Raw genomic sequence first — 6,077 nt, 5'->3', positions numbered from 1 at the left:
GGTCTCGATCTCCTGACGTCGTGATCCACCCACCTCGGCCTGCCAATAATTTTTAAATGTTGATAACACGTTGAAATGAAAATATTTTGAGGTCGGGCACTGTGGCTCACGCCTGTAATTCCAGCACTTTGGGAGGCCGAGGCGGGCAAATCACCTGAAGTCAAGAGTTCGGGACCAGTCTGGCCAACATGGCGAAACCCTGTCTCTACTGAAAATACAAAAATTAGCTGGGTGTGGTGGTGGGCGCCTGTAATCCCAGCTACTCAGGAGGCTGAGACAGGAAAATCGCTTGAGCAGGGAGGTGGAGACTGCAGTGAGCCTAGATCATGCCACTGCACTCCAGCCTGGGTGACAGAGAAAGACTTTGTCTCAAAAAAGAAGGAAGGGAGGGAGGGAGGGAGAGAGGGGGAAAAAAGAAAGAAAGAGAGATGAAAAGAAAGAAAATATTTTGAATATATTGGGGTAAATACAATATATTACTAACATTAATATTTCTTGTTTTTTGTTTTTTTTTTGAGGCGGAGTCTCGCTCTGTCGCCCGGACTGGAGTGCAGAGGCCGGATCTCAGCTCACTGCAAGCTCCGCCGCCCGGGTTTACGCCATTCTCCTGCCTCAGCCTCCCGAGTAGCTGGGACTACAGGCGCCCGCCACCTCGCCCGGCTAGTTTTTGTATTTTTAGTAGAGACGGGGTTTCACCGTGTTAGCCAGGATGGTCTCGATCTCCTGACCTCGTGATCCGCCCGTCTCGGCCTCCCAAAGTGCTGGGATTACAGGCTTGAGCCACCGCGCCTGGCCCTCTTGTTTATTTTTAATTCTTTTATTAAATGTGGCTATGAAGATATTGTAAATGACATGTGAGGCTTGCATTATATTTGTATTGCTCAGCACTGCACTTGATGCTTCTAGGAAATGTAGGAGATATTAATATTCCCATTTCAGATTTCAGAATATTAAAATAAAATAACTTTTAAAATTACTCAGTGAGAAACATCCCCTCCTTGACCAAACTCCAACCTAGATCTTCTGAGCCTCTTCTTTTTTTTTTGTCCAAGAAACAGGGTCTTGCTGTGTTGCCCAGGCTGGAGTGCAGTGGCACCATCATAGCTCAATGCAGCCTTCAACTCCTGACTCAAGCAGCCCTCCTGCCTTAGGCTCCTGCTTAGCTGTATGTGATGGTTAAGACTGAGTGTCAACTTGGTCGGATTGAAGGATGCAAAGTACTGATCCTGGTTGTGTCTGTGAGGGTGTTGCCAAAGCAGATTAATATTTGAGTCAGTGGGCTGGGAAAGGCAGCTCCACCCTTAATCCAAGTGGGCAGCATCTAATCAGCTGCTGGAGTGGCCAGGATATAAAGTAGGCAAAAAACCATGAAAAGGGTAGACTGGCTCAGCCTCCCAGCCTATATCTTTCTCCCATGCTGGATGCTTCCTACCCTTGAACATTGAACTTCAAGTTCTTCAGCTTTGGGACTCAGATTGGCGTCCTTGCTCCTCAGCTTGTAGATGGCCTTTTGTGGAACCTTGTGATCATGTGAGTTAATACTACCCAATAAACTCCACCTGTGTATATATATACCCTATTAGTTCTGTTCCTCTAGAGAACCCTGACTAATACACTGTATTACAGGAATGTGTCATACCGCCAGGCTGAGCCCTCTTCTTGACCACACCTCAATACTGGCCTCTTAAAAACTACAGATTCTCAGCCTGTAGGGCAACATGGCCGATCCTGTCTCTACCAAAAATACAAAAAAAAAAAAAAAAAAAAAAATGCCTGGGCTTAGTGATGTACACCTGTGGTCCCAGTTACTAGGGAGGCTGAGGTGGGAGGATCACTTGCACCCAGATGATGGAGGTTGCAGTGAGCTGAGATTGAGCCACTGCACTCCAGCTTGGGTGACAAAACGAGACTCTGTCTAAAAAACAAAACAAACAAAAAATACTACAGATTCTCAACACAAATGATATGCATATTGTGTATCTCCTTTACCCCAAAACTAAAACACTTGAATACTAACATATTTTCTTTTTTTAATTTTATTTATTTATTTATTTTGAGACAAAGTCTTGCTCTGCTGCCCAGGCTGGAATGCAGTGGCAGTGGCTCCATCTCAGCTCACTATAATCTCCACCTCCTGGGTTCAAGCGATTCTTCTGCCTCAGCCTCCCAAGTAGCTGGGACTACAGGCGCGTGCCACCACACCCAGCTAATTTTTTGTATTTTTAGTAGAGACAGGGTTTCACCGTGTTAGCCAGGATGGTCTCAATCTCCTGACTTCATGGTCTGTCCATCTCAGCCTCCCACAGTGCTGGGATTACAGGCATGAGCTGCCACCAGGCCCCTGCTGGGATTACAGGCATGAGCCAGTGTGTTCCGCTGAATACTGACATAGTTTCTAACAGCTCACTGTTGCATTCAGTTGCTACTGTTGCTACTTGACTGAAAAACCTTCAGGCTGCCAAAAAATTTACTGTTTGTTTTAACCAACGCCTTACAATAGGCCCCAACCTTCCTTTCTTAGATCATTTACTCAGGAGGGCTTACAATTGTGAATCCTGCTCCTGTCCCTTTGAGATGTACATGTTTCTCCTACAACTCAGGAGCATCTTTCTCAAGTACCTGAAAGCCATTCCTTTAAAACATAATCAATCATCAGGAAGGTTAAGAACCTCTGTCTCCCAGTCTCTATGGGAAGGCAGTCAACAGACACAGCTGGCCTAACTGCACCCACCAATCCTTTGTTGTTTATAGGATATTAACTCACACAAGGTCCCGCAATAGGCCGTCTGCAAGCTGAGGAGCAAGGAAGCCAGTCCAAGTCCCAAAGTTGAAGAACTTGGAGTCCAGTGTTCAATGGTAGGATGCATCCAGCATGGGAGGAATATGTCGCCTGGGAGGCTAAGCCAGCTTTTCATTTTTTTCCCTGCTTTATATCCTGGAAGTTTAACTTCCCTGAGACACCACTCATCCTCCTCCCTACTCCTTCATTCTCCCTTTGAAACACTCTATCAGCCAAGCTCACACATGTAATCCAAGCACTTTGGGAGGCCCAGGTGAGAGGATTGCTTGAGCCCAGGAGTGGTGGCACGTGCTTGTGGTACCAAGCTACTCAGCCCTGCCACCTGTGAACAAATTGAAGCTGAGGTCAGTTCATGCTAGAACCCCTTTCCTATTGCAATAGTATATTACTAATTAAAATATGTCCTTATCAGTTTAAGTAGTATCTGGCTTTATCTTTGACAGCGTTAATAAAAGGCTGAGTTAGAACACGTTGAATTTTAGATGTTATTTCAGAGCAAGTAGGCAAAGTAATCACTTCCTGAACTTCACGGAATACCCTAAAAGGGAAAATCACCACATTAAGTCCCAGAAAGGACTTTGGAAGGCCCTAAGTTGCTACTGCTGGAAAAGACAGTGGCCAAAAGAAAAGAATAATTAAACTCCCAAAAAATATTAAGCCTAAATAGGCCAACTATTTGTGCCTACAGGGAAGAAAAGTTGTATTATTTCCCACAGATGTGCACAAACACTATCTCCAAACTCTAGCCCTAACTGCAAGTAAGGTAGAGAAAGACAAATAAAGATAGGGTTGGGAGCAAGATGGCCGAATAGGAACAGCTCTAGCCTCCAGCTCCCAGCGTGAGAGACACAGAAGACAGGTGATTTCTGCATTTTCAACTGAGGTACTGGGTTCATCTCACTGGGGAGTGCCAGACAATCGGTGCTGGTAAGCTGGTGCAGCCCGACCAGCGAGAGCTGAAGTAGGGCGAGGCATCCCCTCACCTGGGAAGCACAAGGGGGAAGGGAATCCCTTTTCCTAGTCAAGGGAAACTGAGACACACAACACCTGGAAAAATCGGGTAACTCCCACCCTAAGACTGCCCTTTATCAAGGGTCTTAGCAAACAGCATGCCAGGAGATTATATCCCACACCTGGCCTGGAGGGTCTGACCCCCTGCGGAGCCTCCCTCATTGCTAGCACAGCAGTCTGAGATCTAACTGCAAGGCGGCAGCGAGGCTGAGGGAGAGGCGCCTGCCATTGCTGAGGCTTAAGTAGGTAAACAAAGCCACAGGGAACCTCGAACTGGGTGGAACCCACCACAGCTCAAGGAGGCCTGCCTGTCTCTGTAGACTCCACCTCTGGGGACAGGGCATAGTTAATAAAAAGCAGCAGAAACCTCTGCAGATGTTAATGACTCTGTCTGACAGCTTTAAAGAGAGCAATGGATCTCCCAGCATGGAGGTTGAGATCTGAGAACAGACAGACTGCCTGCTCAAGTGGGTCCCTGACCCCTGAGTAGCCTAACTGGGAGACATCCCCGACTAGGTGCAGACTGACACCTCACACCTCACATGGCGGGGTACACCCTTGAGACGAAGCTTCCAGAGCAAGAATCAGACAGCAGCACTCGCTGTTCAGCAATATTCTATCTTCTGCAGCCTCTACAGCCTCTGCTGCTGATACCCAGGCAAACAGGGTCTGGAGTGGACCTCAAGCAATCTCAAACAGACCCACAGCTGAGGGTCCTGACTGTTAGAAGGAAAACTAACAAACAGAAAGGACACCCACACCAAAACCCCATCAGTACGTCACCATCATCAAAGACCAAAGGCAGATAAAACCACAAAGATGGGGAAAAAGCAGGGCAGAAAAGCTGGAAATTCAAAATATAAGAGCACATCTCCCCCTCCAAAGGAACTCAGCTCATCGCCAGCAATGGATCAAAGCTGGATGGAGAATGACTTTGATGAATTGAGAGGAGAAGGCTTCAGTTGATTCTCTTTAGGCTTCTCAGAGCTAAAGGAGGAACTACGTACCCAGCGCAAAGAAACTAAAAATCTTGAAAAAAGAATGGAAAATGGATAACTAGAATAATCAATGCAGAGAAGGCCATAAACGAACTGACAGAGATAAAAACAGAGAAGGCCATAAACGAACTGACAGAGATAAAAACCGTGACACGAGAGATACGTGACAAATGCACAAGCTTCAGTAACCGACTCGATCAACTGGAAGACAGAGTATCAATGATTGAAGATCAAATGAGTGAAATAAAGTGAGAAGAGAAGTCTAGAGAAAAAAAAGGAAAAAGAAATTAACAAAGCCTCCAAGAAATATGGGATTATGTGAAAAGACCAAATCTACGTCTGATTGGTGTGCCTGAAAGTGAGGGGGAAAATGGAACCAAGTTGGAAAACACTCTTCAGGATATCATCCAGGAGAACTTCCCCAACCTAGTAAGACAGGCCAACATTCAAATTCAGGAAACATAAAGAACGCCACAAAGATACTCCTGGAGAAGAGCAACTCCAAGACACATAATTGTCAGATTCACCAAAGTTGAAATGAAGGAAAAAATGTTAAGGGAGAGAGAGAGAGAGCCAGAGAGAAAGCCAGAGAGAAAGGTCAGGTTGCCCACAAAGGGAAGCCCATCAGACTAACAGCAGATCTCTCAGCAGAAACTCTACAAGCCAGAAGACAGTGGGGGCCAATATTCAACATTCTTAAAGAAAAGAACTTTCAACCCAGAGTTTCATATCCAGCCAAACTAAGTTTCATCAGTGAAGGAGAAATGAAATCCTTTACAGACAAGCAAATGCTTAGAGATTTTGTCACCACCAGGCCTGCCCTACAAGAGACCCTGAAGGAAGCACTAAACATGGAAAGGAACAACCGGTACCAGCCATTGCAAAAACATGCCAAAATGTAAAGACCATCGATGCTAAGAAGAAACTACATCAACTACCAGCAAAATAATCAGCTAATATCACAATGACAGGATCAAGTTCACACGTAACAATATTAACCTTAAATGTAAATGGACAAAATGGTCCAATTAAAAGACACAGACTGGCAAATTGGATAAAGAGTCAAGACCCATCAGGTTGCTGTATTCAGGAGACCCATCTCACATGCAGAGACACACATAGGCTCAACATAAAGGGATGGAGGAAGATCTACCAAGCAAATGGAGAACAAAAAAAAGCAGGGGTTGCAATTCTAGTCTCTGATAAAACAGACTTTAAACCATCAAAGATCAAAAGAGACAAAGAAGACCATTACATAATGGTAAAGG

Source organism: Trachypithecus francoisi, unplaced genomic scaffold, assembly GCF_009764315.1.
Source record: "Trachypithecus francoisi isolate TF-2019V2 unplaced genomic scaffold, Tfra_2.0 Lachesis_group19, whole genome shotgun sequence".
Lineage (NCBI taxonomy): Eukaryota > Metazoa > Chordata > Mammalia > Primates > Cercopithecidae > Trachypithecus > Trachypithecus francoisi.
The sequence above is the reverse complement of the archived record's forward strand: the minus strand, read 5'-3'. Positions refer to the sequence as shown.